The sequence below is a fragment of the Haliotis cracherodii genome, unplaced genomic scaffold (genome assembly GCF_022045235.1).
Source record: "Haliotis cracherodii isolate W230 unplaced genomic scaffold, xgHalCrac1.p SCAF_5, whole genome shotgun sequence".
In the NCBI taxonomy this organism is placed as follows: Eukaryota; Metazoa; Mollusca; class Gastropoda; order Lepetellida; family Haliotidae; genus Haliotis; species Haliotis cracherodii.
In genome coordinates, this window is record NW_027266308.1 from 28,293,023 (window position 1) to 28,312,066 (window position 19,044).

The 19,044-nt window shown below is 37.9% G+C and overlaps 1 protein-coding gene across 2 annotated transcripts in view; it reads right to left on the reverse strand.

Annotated features, from left to right (window-relative positions):
• Nucleotides 1-13,651, reverse strand: part of LOC139444397 (HEAT repeat-containing protein 5B-like) — a 127,396-nt gene extending 113,745 nt beyond the window's left edge. For both annotated transcript variants that reach the window (XM_071225365.1, XM_071225361.1), the window contains exon 1: nucleotides 13,540-13,651. The gene's annotated coding sequence lies outside the window, so the exon portion shown is untranslated. The remainder of the gene's footprint in view (nucleotides 1-13,539) is intronic.
• Between the last annotated feature and the right edge of the window lie 5,393 nt (nucleotides 13,652-19,044).

Below are 19,044 nucleotides of genomic sequence, written 5' to 3' on the forward strand. Positions count from 1 at the left end.
TGATGTAATAGTGCAAAAGGTTAAGTCTTAAAAGTTCAAAGCTTTTATCCATATTCAGGAAGATGTCTTTGGTTCAGAAGTTACAATTCTTAATGGCTATCGAAAAGGACTGTACAAACAAAATGAAGAAAAGGCAGTCTACCTATCTGGCATGGCTATAACACCAAACATTACACAAAAGGTATGGCCTATACATGACACTGTGGCAAATATCACCAGTGTAATCCAAATGTTACCCAATAATGTAATTTGAGGTTACAGCTGATGGTCGTCTGCTACCAGACCAATTGAGCCAAATGTCACCCTCCTCCATCTATCCTGCACTCATCAGACAGGCCTACACCAGCCAGGCCACACAGACACTACATCTGCCCCATAACATCACCCACAAAATCTACTCTTATCGCTACACTGGTTTACTTGCCTTGATCTTTCAAAGAGGAATACAATCCTCTCACTTTATCTGTGGCTGAGAGGACAATTAAATTACTTCAAAACCACATTGCCACTTCAGAATTTCAGTCCCCTAAATGGATGCATTCAGTACTTCCCACATTTCCTATTTAGTGAAAAATAATATGAAAGTGTATAAAGGTAAATACATTACACTAACTTAATCTTATCCAAATGGGTTTATGATGGACTTTTCAAATCAAAATGAGGCATAATTTCTTCTGTTAAATTACACTGAGTCTATCATTATTTCAATACATAAATCATGCTGTGAAATCAACTTCTTCAATTCAGGGAATGGTGGGGTTTTCAAGGTTTGTTGCAATAACATTTCAGTCTGGGGACCCCATGATCTGTAGTATTTAGCATCAGGGACCAGGACACTCTATATTCATGCAAAATGTCTGGAAATGGTAGAAGAACTCCAACAGGGCTTTTGTCCAGGTAAGCAGCTAGGGTGGCACAATTCACCCAAACATTGATACATCATGGTAATTGTTTGTTTGTTGTTCAACGCCGCACTCAGCAATATTCCAGCAATATGACGGCGGTCTGTAAAATAATCGCGAATACACGATGCCATTTGTAAATAATCGTTTCTGGACTAGACAATCCAGGGGTTGACCTGATTGATCAACGCAGTTGTGATACGATGACATGCATCAACCAAGTCAGCGAGCCTGACCACCTAATCACATTCTTTCTACAAGAGTGAGTGAAAGTTGTCACAGGCAGCAATATTCCAATTATATCATGATGGATGTAAATTTAATCAAGTGTGGGCAAGGAAAGCCAGTGGTTGAAAGCATGAGCAACAACCCATGCCGCCAGGACTCACTGACACGTAATTAGCCAGCCAACCTGATCATACTCATTTTTGCAGACTTCAATAAGTATGGGTTGCTGGGGACTTTTTGACATAGAAGTGACATAAGTCTGCTCCCTGAAGCAAAATGCTCAACATTTGAGATATCCAATCCATAGGACAGACAGATTCATTAAAGATCTTCCTTTACATCATTAAAGGACATGCGATTTAAACAAATTTAATCGGATATTTGTCCAATACACAAAGAAGGAACCAGTACATACAGAATGATCCATACTGTCAACGTGTGAGTGAGTGACACTGTTTCAAGCTGCACACAAGCAATATCACAGCAGGGGCTCCAGGAAGAGACCTGCATCCTCTAAGTGGCTGCCAATCTTGTCACTTCCACTGGTGTCATCATCATTCATCATGTTTGTGGAGAATCTTGTTGCCTCGTGCTATCAATACCATGAGGGCATCCAACATGGAGCGCTGAGTCCAGGAGACCATTAGCTGAAGGTTCCCCAGTCACCTGGGGCGATGCTAACAACAAGCACATATGCTTCGCCCATCATATTCATGGTTGCCATTATCAGTGCAGATAAGTGGCAGAGGAGTCTCCTCATTGGGCGGTCATAACTAGATGGACTCCACTTCCACACTCCACATGCTCAAGACACAGGCCATCAAATTTGCTGGGCATGTGCAGGGTCAGTGACTTCAACAACCTATCTGGTGATCGACAACCATGCAACTCAGGGAGGTATATAAATCAGGCACAAGGAACATCAACATCCTCATCTTTGAATCAAATCTTGAAGTGACGTTTAACATGTTCCGAGATTATTAACTACAACATAGACATTTAAAGAGTCCGAACATACCAGTTATCTATCAAAGTGAATTAATGTGTCAAGCATTGACAAGGTTATAGAGTTTTTAATTCATGAGAGGGAGATGATGTGTAAATCGGAGGTGTGGTGGGGGAAAAATGGGGTTTAACGTCCCGTCCAAGATTTTTGAACTTACATAGCAACGTGCTGTGCGTGTGTGTGCTCGCTCTCTCTCAAACTAGTCTGGACTAATGCCGATTTTATAGTGCTAGCCCACTGAGATACCATGCCACAGGTTAACATGAATACCCCATTCAGACACAGTATACTGACTCAGAGCCATCCAGTTGCCTCCATAATGCTGAGCATCAACAAGTACCATCTTTTAACATATTTTGGTATGATGTGGCCAGGGATCGAACTCCCGACCTTCCACTCTCCAGGCGTACACTCTACCACTAGACCACGGAGGCGGTCTAATTATGAGATGTGAGTGAGTGAAAGTCATCAAACAAAAGTAGTTCCATAGGGATTCCAGGTTGGAACTGGTCCCCAGCAACCTATGCTTAAGAGGTGATGTAAAAGACCAGATGGTCAAGCTCTGTGACTTGGATGATCGTGTGTCATTGTACCTTGATAGAGTGGATTGTTGCTTATATTATCTATCACTGGATCATCTGGTCTGGAGTCAGTCATTTGCAAGCTGTGCCATATAGATAGAACAGTATAAGGTGCAGCATTAAACAACAAAGAAATGAACAATAAACAAAACTATTTCCTACAAAATATGACGAATGCTGCATTGCAAAGAACCTTAAGCAATTTTACAGCCAGTGCGACCTGCCATGACTTTTTACAATAAGCTACACAATTGGATACATGAAATTCTGTCAACCAATCAGATATCATATCTGAAATGAGAACAAGGAAGCACTTAATACACTACCATCAGTTTACACAGTTTACAGTTTCGAAACTATATTTAGTAGCTATTACAAATTTTATCACAATTGACCAATAGTCTGCTAGAAGAGTGAGTGAGTGAGTGAGTGAGTGAGTGTGGTTTTAACGCCACTTTTAGCAATATTCCAGCAACATCACGGTGGGGGACACCAATAATGGGCTTCACACATTTGAACTAGGATGATATCAATCAGCCATCTCACTGAAGTAAACACCCAATCTCAATAATAGTTTGCATTATGACAACATAGGTCACAAGAGACCTATCCCCACCTGAATCCCCAAGATGTAACTTCCATCCCTGCGCATGGCTAATACATGTTTACATAGCACCAACAACAAACACAGCATTGGGGCCTAATTTGCAAATACAACTAACATTCTAACTTCGTTATCATTCCTAGGTATCTCTTCTCACAGTACCAAGTGCCTCTGATCTGTCCAGCCTCTGGACGAGGGAATCTCGTGAACTAATTAGACATAGAGTGTCCAGTAATGGATAGGGCAATTACCATGTTGTAGATTCCATGTTCAGATTGTAAAGAGTCAGTGATAGAGGAGATGTCCCACGATGGATGTGAGCAATGTAACCTCAAGGCATTGATATCATCAGTATGAGATAAGGCAGAAAAAAGGGACATGTTGATTGATTTTCTGTTTCCCTGATGGAGAGAACATTCAAGAGGAGACGCCGTTTCATAAACTTTTATCAAAATCACTAATTATCAACTGAAATGTTATCTTGTACTTCAGCTGTTTTATCTATTAAGTATGATTTTTTAAAATTAAATTTGCGTTTATTCAAAGTTTCCTGTAATCTGAGACAACATTAGTTATTTTTCAGCCTAATTGACATACACTATTGTGATGACATGACATGCATCAACTAAGTCAGAAAGTCTGACCAACTGATCGCGTTAGTTGCCTCATATGGTGAGTGAGTGGGTGTGCGAGTGAGTGAGTGAGTGAGTGAGTGAGAGAGCTACGCCGCTTTTAGCAATATTTCAGCAATATTACGGCTGGGGAAACCAGAAATGGGCTGACAAATTGAACAACACGCTAGAACAATAAACCACTATTATTAACTGGAACAAGTACTAATTCCAGTAGTGGACCTGGTGACTCCTACTGCTACCCTGACCACAAGGCATCAGTTACATCAGATGATTGTTAAAACCAACATGACCTTTCACTCTTGTAACAGTCAAGGTCCATTACAGCATCAGTTGGGATTAGATGCATTACGCCATGTCAAACAAACCATCATTAGGGTAAGTTGTCAGTCAAGCTGTATCTAGCACACACCATCATGGTTGCCTGACACCCAGGCAGCCAGTGATGTTGACTTATGCTCCCTTGATATATGCTGATTGGTTAATTTATGGCAGCCATTTGAATTATCAAGATCTGGATACAACATAAATATTCCCAAGGATATGCACAAACTCATTATACTACAAACTGGCAGTTTGTTTCATGACATTATCAAAGTCATTGGCTGCCATAATCAGAATGTTTCAGATTTTGAAGTGCTGTCAAGACTTATAGCTAAAATGGATAGCATTATCATAAAACCGCACTAAACACTTCACACTCCTGGTTGTTATAGTGAACACAGGAGGAAGAGATGTAGACGAACATATAGTCTATGAAATCTTTTATTTCACAATACATTTCTCTCCTCTAAAATTAAAACAAATATTTTCTTCCTGATGCTGTTGAATGGACCTGGCTAGACTTGCCATGGTATAAATATCTAGATTGGATTTGTTTTCATGAAATAAATATATTCCACAGTCATGGTGCAAGACTAGAAGAAATTACTCAATGGTTATTCTTTCATACGAAAATGTCTTCTTATAATCAGCAGTAATCATGGTCATCTCATTAAAAAACATAATCATAATCATTTTCTACCCCACCAAAATAATTGAATGTTTGAATAAAATATAACTTTATTTGAAACAGCAGCCCCTACATGTCCAACTAGAACCTACATATTTCTTACTTTCTCATTAGTGACCGTTGCTTGCCGTAAAAGGCAACTATGCTTGTCGTAAAAGGCAACTAACAGGATCGGGTGGTCAGGCTTGCTGATTTGGTTACTGCAATTGCATGGATCGATGCTCATGATATTAATCACTGAATTGTCTGGTCCAGACTCGATTATTTACAGACCGCCGTCATATAGCTGGAATACTGCTGAGCGTGGCCAACCAACCAACCATTAGTGATCGTGGTGATGAAGATTCAGTGTGTCCCACAGTTAAGCACATCCTGTTCACACATGTCCCACAGATGGGCAAGTACACATAATTCTACTGCACCTGCAGAGCTTAGCAAATTAATCTCACATAGCAACCTTTTGCATAACATTTTTTGTTGCATAACTCTGCACTGCAAAGCTCCTCATGTAACCTGAACAAACGATCAATATTTCATTACAACAAAATCATACAGAAAGTATTTTTCCCAAATTGTTGGTAAGGATCAATATGCATCCCAATATGCACTTGCGGATCAATGCATAACCTGTAATAACAACAAAGCAAGTTTTCAGCAGGTCTATTGTGTTGCGGAGGCGGCGGCCATGCCATACCGGGACTTGGCAACATGTATAGTGCCACAAAGGCAGAGTCGGCAGGAATCCTACTTTCTTACAGCGCCACATCTGGAATGCAACCATTTCGTAATCACAACAAAACATTAATCAGTCTTTGTTTGAGGGTTTATGGGGTCTTACTATTTAACGTCCAGGTTTCATCAGACGTCCAGGAGTTAAATAATGCAGCGAAGTCAGTATATACAACATGTCAAATATGTCTACACAATGTAAGGAGGTGACAATTTTTTTCACAAGGCTCTCAGAGAATGATAATAAATAAGTGAACACTTCTGTTTTAAAAAAAGGTTCAAAATTCACTGACCATTCAGTATAATACCATGTTGTGCTAGCTTGTGTGGGATGAAAACCCTAAATTATGCCAGTCATGGACACTTACCATTCTTACCACTTTGGTAAACAAGTACTGGTGCTGGGAATGGTGCTAGCAAACCAAGGACCACAAACAGGTGAATCTGGGATCCCTGAAGTTTTCCCAAAAATATTTAAATAGGGTCCCTTCAGTTGGTTGGTTGGTTTGTTGTTTAAAGGGGCACTGATCTAACGCAATTCCCCGGGACTGGTTGTTGCCTTTGTTATTGTTTTTTCCCAGTGAGTACCCGGATGTAGAGCAGAAATCTAGACTAGCTCGCGACCTCTGTTGCGCCATTCGTAAACGCATTAGTCATTTTTATGGATACCGGTAGTAATAAGAGCGTATGGTCACATTGATCAACAAAATGAAATACAGTTTTCGAGATAATAAGGAAATGTAGGTATCTTTGTTGGTAGCATCGGTAATGGTGACGAAGTTTTGATAAGTCACTGGCTTGGTAATTTTGCGATTTTCGTTTACACTATTTTGACTTGCAACACAAAGTAAATATTTCACCTGAGCATTGCTTTTTTAAAAGTGTGCATATTTTTTTACTGTCAAAATGTGTAACATAGTTATTAAACGTCTAAATATTCAGTTATTTTACAAAGTGACTGAAAAACATTTCCATCTGTATTATTATGATAACGAATTCCAAACATTTTGATGTTTAATATCATCACCAAGAGACTGAAAATGTTACGTTGAAAAGTATATTTCTATGTTGTTTGGCTTCTAATACTACATAATAATCTGTTGTGATGTTTGTAGGCCCTTTTGATCGTCTTAATCAATCTGGACAGATTTTTTAGTCAAAATGACTGAAATATTTACACATTTTAAAAATTGCCTGAGAGAATCACGTTTTACAAATTGACGGTAATCTATACACGCTTACAAAGGAAATGACCTGTGAAAACAACGTCTATCGCGCATTGAAGAAATTCCCAACCAAGACGTAGAAAAACAAGAACGAATCGGTTCAAATGAAGGAAAACAAAATGCAAATACCATAATTACAACTTACCAAATTTATGTGTATAAATAGGCAGCTTCCTTATTCGAGGAATGTATCCGTGAATATCCACACAAAGGAATAATATCCCACTCGTCTGCAGCTATACAAAATAACTTATTCGATGTCACGTGTCTCTGTAACTATCAAATATTCTTAAAAGATATATATCGTTTCGGGTGTCAAGTCTCAAGGGTCGGCTGAGAAAGGCCATGTGACAACTATTTTCATTACGTCGACGGTTCCTTAAAAATCCATTGAGTTTGATAACAATGAGCAACCAATCAACGTATTATCAGTTAACCCTTTGAACAAATTTTATGTTGTTTTTATATCGGCACTTCACGCCATGATATGAGTGTATTCCCTTTGTTTTAGTAAACCTAGACATGTAAAGATAACAGTGATTAATCAATCAACGTATTTTCTGTTAATCCTTTGATGACTAGGAACGATCCGTTGATTTACAAAAAAAAGTAAATCAACTGATCATTCATCTCTTGCTGGGCTGCCACGTGCATATTACATAGCCTCACTTCAAACCTGGATTTAGATTGAATAATTACCCCAGACACAATAAATGACAAATGAGAACCTTTGTCAGGTAATCTAAGTGGTGCTTCCACTAATTGTACCTGTAATAAATTCATTAACTGATCATCAAGTGAATGACGACAAATACACAAGTGTAGGGTTATACGAGAAAACGTGTATGACAACAAGGGAGTAGTAATCGTATTACACAATCCGAAATCCGAAAATGCTTTCACTGCATGGATACTTTTTTTAGTATTAAACTATAACCATCTGGGGTATTTCCAAATGACGACTTCCGATGAGCTCCGCCGTTCTTTTTGTCTGTTTGTTTAGGCTGAAGAAATTATTTAACATGCGCCCTTTGTCGAATCTTTATAGATCACAGTTAACCAATCAGTGTTTATGCAAAAATGCGTAAAACAAATATTGCCTCCAGCCTCCAAGTTTATTTAGCTGTCCTTGCAGACGGTAGCCCAGTCTCTGGTCACGCTCAGTTGCGTTGCGTATCATCCGGGTACTCACGGGGGAAAAAACAATAACAAAGGCAACAACCAGTCCGGGGAATGGCGTTAGATCAGTGCCCCTTTAACGCTGCACTCGGCAATATTACAGCTATATGACAATGGTCTGTAATTAATCGAGTTTGGACCAGACAATCCAGTGATTAATATCATGAGCATCTATCCACGCAATTGGGACCGATGACATGCATCAACCAAGTCAGCGAGTCTGACAACCCGATCCCATTAGTCGCCTTTTACAGCAAGCATAGGTTGCTGAAGACCCATTCTCCTCAGATCTTCACAGCCCCTTCAGCATGTTCAAACTTAGTTCTATACATCATTAATATTATGACAATGGCCCATGACTTTCACCCTTACACTGAAAATGTTATTTCCTCATCCAACAAGTCCATAACTGTTCCATCACCTCTACACGCCACCCTGGGAACTAGGTCTGTTCTTAGATCACCCTTGTGCCAAGATCACTAATCAGTTAACTGTCTGTGGAACTAATCAACCCTTGCATGCTAACTGGAATTCTGTTTATTGTATCTGGCCATGTGGAAATGTCGACACTGTGCATACGATGTATGGTACATTTCACATCAAGGACACAGCAGCTACTTCTTCCTCGACAAGGAAGAGCACTTAGGCTTTGTGCAGACAGGAGGTGAGGATATTTTGGCAAGGGTAGTGAGTGTGTGTGTGTTTCATGCCGTTTAAGCAATATTGCAACAATAACATGTCTGGGGATACAAAGAAAGGGCTTCACGTGTTCACAAGAGGAACCAATATTAGTATCGAACTCATTTAAGCCTAATGAGTGAACACTTAAAACACTCAGTTACCAAACCTACACTCAGTTACCAAACCTACACTCAGTTACCAAACCTACACAGTGAGCATGAGTGAAAAAATACTATATTTCATTATTTATTTCCACTACTTATTCAACATAACTGAAATTTGATTTATGGAACTATATATTATAATCTATACTTCATTAAGGTATTTTATATCAGATCCTTTTAATTAACTGAATTAAAATATACAAAGATCAAAATAGTCATCTTTAGTCAAAGGTGTGGTCCAGTTAATCAAAACAATTTGATATAAAACACCTTAAAGAAATACTGATTATAAATGGAATATTACAAACAATGACAAACAACAAAATAAAAATGAACATGATCAAATTATGTCTGGGCAAATACAAAATCAATGTAAAAGAAAAATGCAAATTTAATCTCTCATGGACCAAAAAAATAATCAATGAATTGTCAACCACATTGTGAATGGGGGCTTAGCTTGGCCAGGGATGACTCATAACTTAATATCTCACAATTCTTTAGCATCCCTGCTTTAACAATTGATGATTAATTTTCTGTACAGTTAGCAGGAGGTGTCTGTGATGGAATGAGGAAATGGGGGTTAGTATATTGATCAGGCGTCTGCCCAAGGATAAAACAATATGGCTGCATCTTCATGTGGGTGGTCCAAGAAGGGCCAAATGATTAACTGATGCATAGATTGTTTTTCTTTCTTTTATTTTACAAACATGCAATCCTTTACAATTTTATTCCTTTCCTTGCCTCCTGCATCTTCACCATGTTGACATGTTGTCTTAAAACAATCAAAAAAAGTTTGTCCGCCCTGAGATTTATATCTAACTACTGCATTACCTGTCAGATAAAAACTGGCTAAAATCAATAAATTACATTTATCAACAATTTTGAGATCAGTTCTGCAACCTGAAACTGTTTTACAGTATAGAGGTAGACTAAGGGGAATGTCCACTTCCAAACACTTTGTGTAAATGGCAGTGTGAAAGACATCAATGCCATGCTCGTTTACTGTCACTTATCACGCTTCTCTTCCCCAAAAGGGAGTTAACTCCATCCTAAATGACTAGTCTAATAACCAATTTTGCATCACAAACTGAATCTTAGGCCACATTTTTGTTTAATCCCACACATATTCCAGTTAGATGACAGTGATCTGTAAAAAAATCGACTCTAGACCAGACAACCCAAGGATTGATATCATGAGCATCAATCCACGCAATTGGGATATGATGACATGCATCAACCAAGTCAGCAAGCCTGACCCCTCGACCCTGTTATTCACCTCTTTTGGCAAGAATGGGTTGCTGAAGACCTATTCTGACTCAGATCTTCATGGGTTCACATTTGTTGCAATTGCCCTGGCAACACTAGTGGATTTGCTATGATGATGTAAAGGTGAGATGTTCTTACAATTTATCCTAAAAGCCTAGGAATGGAACCCCACCAATCCTTGCATTGTACTTTCACTGCTCCAGTTGATGTTTTAGCTACTGAGTATTTACTCACATGCTATCATTCACTTTGGATATTGAGAGTTTTCTGTGGTCAAACAATATATTTTTACTCCATTGGTTCAGTCTATTTAGGTATTTTTAAACAAGTGAGTGGACCTTTTTAAAACATAATTCTGCATAAAACTGTGATTCAGGTGACTTCTAATGTGAATCTACCTTAGCCCCTAACAGAGGTATGACAACATACTTTTTGGCATGTTATTATTCGCTGCAGTAGAGTTCATGTATAAGTGATGGCTGCATTCAATCAGTAAATTAAGATATGTAAAGACTCTTTAGTAAACAGATACTGTTACGCAAGCTGAAAAGCCTACATTGGCGAATTTCGCACAGTGGCGTTATACTATTGACACTTTTCTATATTTTCAAGTTCATTTGTATGCAAACAACTCATAATTTATAAGGTTATGGTGATATCTTTTTTACACATTTCATGCAAATATGCCATTTTATCTGGAGCTCTATACCTAAACTGTTCTTGTTGGTACAATATATACCAGTATTCTCATGTCGGGATTCAAGGGAAGAAAAGGGCACCTGTTACTATTGTGGAAGCTTACAAAATGTGTTTTCAGCATGCATTGTTGCTCTTCTTCCCAACCACTTGAATGGTGCCTTGTCCAGCAATGGTTCTACAAGCGATGATGATGAAAATGATGATGATGATGATCTAGTTATTGCTGACAGTGGCTAAATACATCACTGTCCCACTTGTTCTTCTCACACTACACATAAAATGTCAAGCACAATAAGTGCCCCACGGGCCAACTTCTATAGTCTGTTTGTGTACACAGACCCTGAAACAAATATATCCAGGGCAGCCCATGCAAGTCTATAGTAGTGGGCAAGTCTATATTACTACAGTTTTATTAAAATTAAGTCTCTGGGCTCCTTCTTATTATATTTTATTAAGATAATTTAACAACTGTTTTTGTTTGGGTTTTTATCTGTTAGAGACTAGATGTTAGTCTACAACTTCTAGGCCAGAGTGTAAGTAATCTTTATAAATTCCCCCTCAGTATGACGACTGAACATTTACACAATAGTCCATATTTTATTGTATCATACATGTCTTAAAACATGTAAAACAGAAGACAGCATCACAGAAGGTGAGTTGAGGTGAAATGGGGTTTAACATCGTTTAACAAGATTATTGCACTTATTTAGCGACATGCATGTACATGTGTGTGTGTGTGGCTGCTTGTACTAATCCGGACTGATGCCGATTTAAAGTGCTAGCTCACTGAGATACCATGCCACAGTTTAACATGAATACCCCACTCAGACACAGTATACTGACTCCGAGCCGACCAGTCCTAGTTTTAGCCACTTAATGCCAAGTGCCAGACAGGGTAACAACAAGTACCATCGTTTAACGTCTTTTGGTATGAGGCGGTCGGGGACTAAACCCGGGACCTTCCGCTCTCAGGACGGACGCTCTACCACTAGACCATGGAGGCAGTCCACCACAGAAGGGTTATATAATTGCCAAGTAACTATTATCAAACCAGTTGTATTTTCATCAATGTTTCATCAACTTAATTTGCTTACTTCCATCCCATGTCAGAAAACAAATTAAACTCATTCAGTCATTGTGTATAGTTTTAAAGCATCAAGCTCCCCGAACTCTTATTATGGCAAATATATAACTCAGTTATTTTAAATATGGCCAAAACATTTTTGCAATCTTTTGCAGATGAATACATATTTTGATCATTAACATTGTTATGTTGTTTATATACCTTCTACTTTTAACTGGAAACATTTGGAGCAATAATCTTCCCAGATGAACTACACTGGACACAAAACAAATATGACAAAGGCTGATAAAACTCTTCAATCATTTGCAAAGATAGCCCTGCAAGTTAAGAGATACTAAGTATTACCTTTGTAAAGAACACACACAAAAGCGTCTGTTGCCCATTTTCAGCATACACCTAGATTTTGTAGTTAAGTGTCCTGAGATAAATGGAGACAATGCTTATGCATACTAATCATTTAATTTTTTACTATTATTTTGAGCATCAGAAATTTTGTGTGAGCAAACATACACAGCAGTTTTGTAACAACTTAAATGACATGTGCTGGGATTGCCAATTTCCCGAGCCCATGGTTCCCTTTCTAATGACAAAATCATAAGGTTCTGTGGTACTTAAATAAGGAATCCTGCCAAAAGAATAATAATATTTCCAAACTTTTATTATGTTCCATGGCATTAATATGTCGTGAATTACATCAAATCAGGGACAAGGCAATAAATATTATTTTAAATCATATGTTTTTTATGTTGTCTACGGGGTGAAACATTGGTTTTTTTAACAATAATTATACAGCACATGTATACAAAACAGAACATACTTGCATAACTGGCGACAGTGGCAGATCCCGAGGTCCAGAAGGGGAGAGAGAGAGACAGAGAGGACACCCCCACCCCTTTTTTTTACATCTGATTGCATTTTGTTTGTGCATTTCCTACTATGATGACATGTTGATTTGGTTGTAAAAGTAAAATTACTGATAATGGTTTAGAATCTACATAATAATATAGTAGGCCCTATTAGTGATTTTGGAGGTAGGCTTTTGGGTAGGAATTTTCCCCCACCCCCATCAGTTTGCAAATTACCCAAGAGCAATCCCCCCTTTTATAATATCCTGGATCTGACCCTGGGAAACTTAACTACATAATTGTGAATATAGGCCTAAGTATAATATTGTAATCTAAATGTGTCTAAAGACGTTTACTACTGCGACAACCGCATCCTGACGATATCAACACGTACAGGTCTATTTCGTCAGTACAAAATATATATACGAGACCCGAACATAATATATCTATGCTTACTGAGCAAACGTCATTACTGGACACGTATCGGTTATCTGGAAACAAAGACCAATATGTAGGGGTTTCCGCAGTGACATACCCGTAGAATCAACAGTTTTCATATTTAGGCGTGAGAGTGTCATCACCATTCATTCACCAATGACAAGTAAACTCGGTGACGGGTCAACAGACTCGGCCGGTGTCAAACGACATCTCTATGAAGAATCGCGTTTGGAAAAACAATGAATAGAAAAATGAATACTGACCTTCGATGATCAACACATTACACACAAAATCACCACTCAGAATCTCGAGAATCCGTGAAAATCGCAAGTAATTTCTTCGCGATAGTCGGCGTTCAGCACTTCCTTTCCTCGCCAGATCGGCAAGTGTGCTTGCGCATGCTCAATGTATGGAAATGACGTCATGTCTGAGAGGGCACCTGTGTGTGTGTGAGGATTCAGCCAGGATGAGCAGGAATAAAACTCATGTCGACAGTATCTTTATGAAATCTACTGAAGGAATATTTATAGTGAAATAAAGTTTAGTTACTCTATAGCATAAATCTGAAAATATTATAATGAACGAATATAAACGCCTAGGGCCTACATATATCTAAACTGACAAATATCATAGAAATATATTCTTTTTTTCATACACTGTTATCAAATTTCGTTTTACTACTTTACGTAAGTGTTGTTTGTTTAGGTTATTCATATCAATGCAAAAACGCGTAAAACCAAGACATTTGAAGGAATGGTGCCTATGCCTTTCTTAGCAATCTCAATATGTTTCGGCGTCTTCTCAAAATCCTCATATTTACAATAAAGTAACGTTTTTAATTAAACCAGTTTAAAATGTCTTCATTTACCATGTTTAAAAAACACATAAAAATTATTTGTTAAATCAACTAAAATGTGGCGAATCGTCCTTATATATTACAAAAGAAGGCAGACATATTTTAAGTTAAATTGCATTTGTATTAGAGTAATGAAATTGGGACTTTGCTTTCAAATTTATTATAAATAAATATATTTCTTAGACCAAATCACAAAGGTAGAGGGTCTATTTTGTATGTGCAGCGTTCTATCGCGCAATTATCAGTGGTATAGATCGAGCCCTTTTATATGCAATTGAACTTTTTTGGATCGGAAAAGAAACAACAAACATGTTTGAAAAATGTGTAGGAATATTCGTCGGGTATATACAACTCATTGACTGTTATTTCAAATATGATTATTGGATGCACTTTACTTCACATTATATAAACTGGGCTTATGTGGTGTTTTTTTCGGTATCCAAAATGTAGAAAGAATACCTCAATATGTTTTATAGAATAAGACGTAGGTGACATCAGAGCGTAACCATATTTATCGAAATACTTTTAGAGAATAACCTTCTACCAGCGAGGGGTTATGGGTTATAAATATGTAAGGAGTTATTTGATTTTTTTAGCGTTAGCGTAATGTCCCCATATCTTGTAGGTTATTCTACATCATCAAACAAACATTTTATTATAATATTAGGCTACCTAAAGTATTAAATATGATATGGATTTCCCGATCACACGCATCTTCCCGAGGCAAGGGTGTTAACTGACAAGAAAAGTCCAGTTTCCACCCAAGTCGAACTAGGCTGGAATTATGGAGTTGTATTGTGGCTTGACTAACGAGTTTATGCATAGTCCAATCAAAATCGCGTGACGAAAACTGCCGTGCAGATTTCGATCGATTCCAGACAACTTAGCGTCAACAGATATTTTCCAAATCTTTTCATGTTGTTAATCAAGGTGCTCGCGTGATTTATGTACTTCGCGAAGTTGGACCCGATTTAATTTAACATAGATCTTGATTATCGATCAGAATCTTCTTTGCTGGTCGACGACATTTTATTTGAAGCAAATACAAGTGATACATGAGTTGGAATCTGATTGGTTAATATAGGAGAGACGTAGAAGGGACACCAATCTAAACAGCTATTGGTGGTACTACGATTGAGTCTGAAATTCCAGCCTAGTTCAGCCAGGGTGGAAACTGGACTTTGATGGTCAGTTAACGCCCTTGCTTCGGAAAGATTGATCGGGTCGAGAGGCTCCGTGACCACCCGATCCAGGAAATATTACCACCGTGACTTGGGTGATTGCATGACGTCAAATTTCAGTGGCGTTATTCGATGCTCGTGATGTCCACCCTTGGATTGTCTGATCTAGAATCGATTATTTACAGACAGATGTCATACAGATGGAATATTGCTGAGCGCGGCTGCGGCTTCAAAGAACAAAGGAGAAATATAGGTAGACAACCCCAAGAAGATGGACTGATAGTGTTTAATCCATTCATACTGTATGTAATAGTGGTTCTTCTATCTTCATCACCCGTAAAAGGCGACTATGCTTGTCGTAAGAGGGCGACTAACGGGATCGAGTGGTCAGGCTCGCTGACTTGGTTGATGCATGTCATCGATCCCAAGTGCGTGGATCGATGCTCACGATATCAATCACTGGATAGTCTGGTCCAGACTCGATTATTTACAGACCGCCGTCATAGAGCTGGAATATTGCTGAGTGCGCGTGAAACAAAAAACCAACCAACCAATCATCATCCGTGAAGATTAGGTTATAAAAGGTGACTATGATTGTCGTAAGAGGCGACTAACGGGATCAGGTGGACAGGCTCGCTGACTTAGTTGATGCATGGCATCGTGTCCTTATTGCGTGGATCGATGCTCATGATATCAATCACTGGATTGTCTGGTCCAGACTCGATTATTTACAGACCGCCGTCTTATAGCTGGAATATTGATGAGTGCGGTGTTAAACAACAAACAAACCTACGTCACCACAAACCGACATCGACATTATGAATTGGGAACTTTCCTTATGAAAGCCTTTAATATATGTCCGAGAATGTAACTGTTTAGGTACATGAATAAAGTGTAATTGATTGAATAAATATGATGAAATATAACTGTAGAAATAATGTTGGTAAATATCTGCGTGAATGTTGATAAGCAACGCGTGTTTACATCTGAAAATGTTTGGATAAAGTTGAAATGAAGTGCTTATTTGGTTCATAATACATGCATGAGAATATTTTACGTTTGTGCGGAATACGTCCATGGCGACATGTCTGTTTTTCATAAACTTCCTTCTGTACAAGAAGGATATCCTGGCAGATATGGTGCCGTTTTGAAAGCCGCGCCGTTTTAGTCTGATTCCAAAAGGAATATGTTTTACAGACACGTGCACATGTCGTTGCTTGCCATCTGTCTCTGGTTAGAACAGGGCCCACTTGAACAAAGCGATCTTAGCGCTACGACTATTGTAAGCCTATGTTAAAGTATGGGAGTTACGATCATCTTAGCGCTAAGATCGCTTTGTGCAAGTGGACCCTGGTCTTCTGCAACCCATGCTTCTTGTAACCATGAATGTCCCTAAGAGGCGACTAAAGGAACCGGGTCAGGATCGCTGACTTGTTTGATGCATGTATCGATGCTCATGATACCAATCACTGGATTGTCTGGTCCAGCTTTTAATTGTATACTGTCTGGTCACAATCAGGGGTAATATTTTGTCGACTTTTAGACAAGCTAGTTGTAAGGACCTGTATGATTACTTACAGGATGACGACAGGTTATCTGTGTTTTTAATTTTGTAGTTGTACTGTCTTTACGTGACATTATTTACCTTCAGTTTTCCATTTGACATCAGTTTCTTCTTCTTTTTCCATGTGAATGACCCCAAAATATGTGAATTGCCTTCGTCTATATATTGCAGCCTAACTTTGATGAAGTTTGATTGTTAGGCTTAAAAAATGCATTATCTGTTACTTCATGAACATAAAAGAGTAGCAATATATCCTCAATTCAAGGTATATATATCACAATGTTGAATCTGAACATTTGACAAGTTGTAATTCCTCACATAAAAGGTATGCATGTTATGTTTTCTACTTCTCATGTGCCAATAATTGTGTTGAAGTGTTGCTATTTCCTTTCTTTTTGTCAACGTTCGGAATACCAACTTTGTAAAAAATGGCAAGATTATCTGGTATGATCGTGGTTATGCAAGCAGGCGTGTTTTGTAGTGGCCCTAGCCCCATGGCTATTTAAGTAACTATCGACAACTGACTGTTTGCGCTTCAATATATTTTACAAGTTATCCCAAGCTACTAATCTCTGGTAAAGTTGTTTGAATTTCCGTGTACAGACAACTGTGGCATAGGAAAGCAAATGTCCGTCGCCACTCTTGTTTTCTCTTGTTTTTCTTTTATTGTTTTTAAACAGAAGTGCCTGTTGCATTAAATGCGCTTCCGCCCAGAAAGCCCATGACATATAGCACAACTTATCAGTACATCCTAGTTGTTTGTTTGTTTTTACAGAAAATAACATGCTTCTGACTCACATTCACTCTAGTAATACAAACATACTGCATATAGCAAATATGCATAAACTATTAAAGTTTATATATCATATTGCAGTGCAGGGAAGTAAGTTGTCTCAAACTTAAAGTCTTAAGTATAAAACTTAAAATGATACAGCATCCAAGCACCATAGGATTTCTGTTGATTACCTGTCTTGAAAGGAATAATTTTTTCAATGTTGTATGGTGAAAAAGGTTTCATTTTTTATAAACATGAAAATAAGGTTTTGTATTTTGGAATTACATCTATAAATATAGAATTTTGTAGTAACTAAGAATAAATCGTACACTTTATCTGTTTTGATGTTCTCTTTACTCCAAAAAGTATCAATTCTGCACATAATGTCATATTATAAACATGAAAACACTGGTCTATCCACACTGACACTTCATCCCCAAAGTGAGTAATTGTTTCCTTTTAATTGTGACAGAAGGAGCACAGATCATTTTCAACATAATTAAGTATATACAGAGAAGTATTAGTGGTGAGAATTTTGTGGGTAATTTTGTATTGAAACCATCGCAGTTTGACATCCTATGTTGTACTGAATATTTGATTACAAATATTCTTTCAATTTAAGTTTTCAAGTTGTAATTCACACCATTTGGTTTTTACTTCTGTAGAAACCAATGAAAAACAAATATGCTTGGAACCTGACTTGGAACTGCAAATAATTTTAACCACACAGGGCTGGTCCTCCACATAATCTGTAGTAACTTTAACTATATTTAGAGTTTTAAGGTATTGTTTAATGCTGCTGACAACACCATAAAATTCTAAATAGGATGAACAAATACCATACATTTAATTCAATTCCTCATATGATAAACACTCCTTATTTGCCTTGACCAAGTCTATAACTTGAGAGAAACCCTTCTCAAACCAGTATTTCAAGACAAATTATTTCCCATTAATTTTAATATTAGGGTTATGAAACATTGGTTCAGTTAAACAACTACTGGAAGATTCTGGCTTGATTTTCTTATCAAGCACTATAAATGACTGAAAACAACTTTTCCAAAACTCATTACTTATCATAATTCACCAAGTTTACACAAATAAGGATATGTAGATTTAACCAGGGGCTTCCATTTTTTATCACCTGAGGACACAAGTCTCCGTATCCATGTGACTTTAAGAGATGTTACATATGATAAAATATTCACCCGTAGTAATATTGATTACCAGGTATTTGCGGAAGAAAAAACTGCTACTTTCAGTTTATTTACTGCTACTTTCAGTTTTATGTGTCGTCTGTTTTCTCAGTCAGGAAAAAAGGCGGTTTACTTCGCAGTAGGTCATATTGTGTCCAGTCAAATAGAACACATACCTGCCCTCATTGTTTTGTCA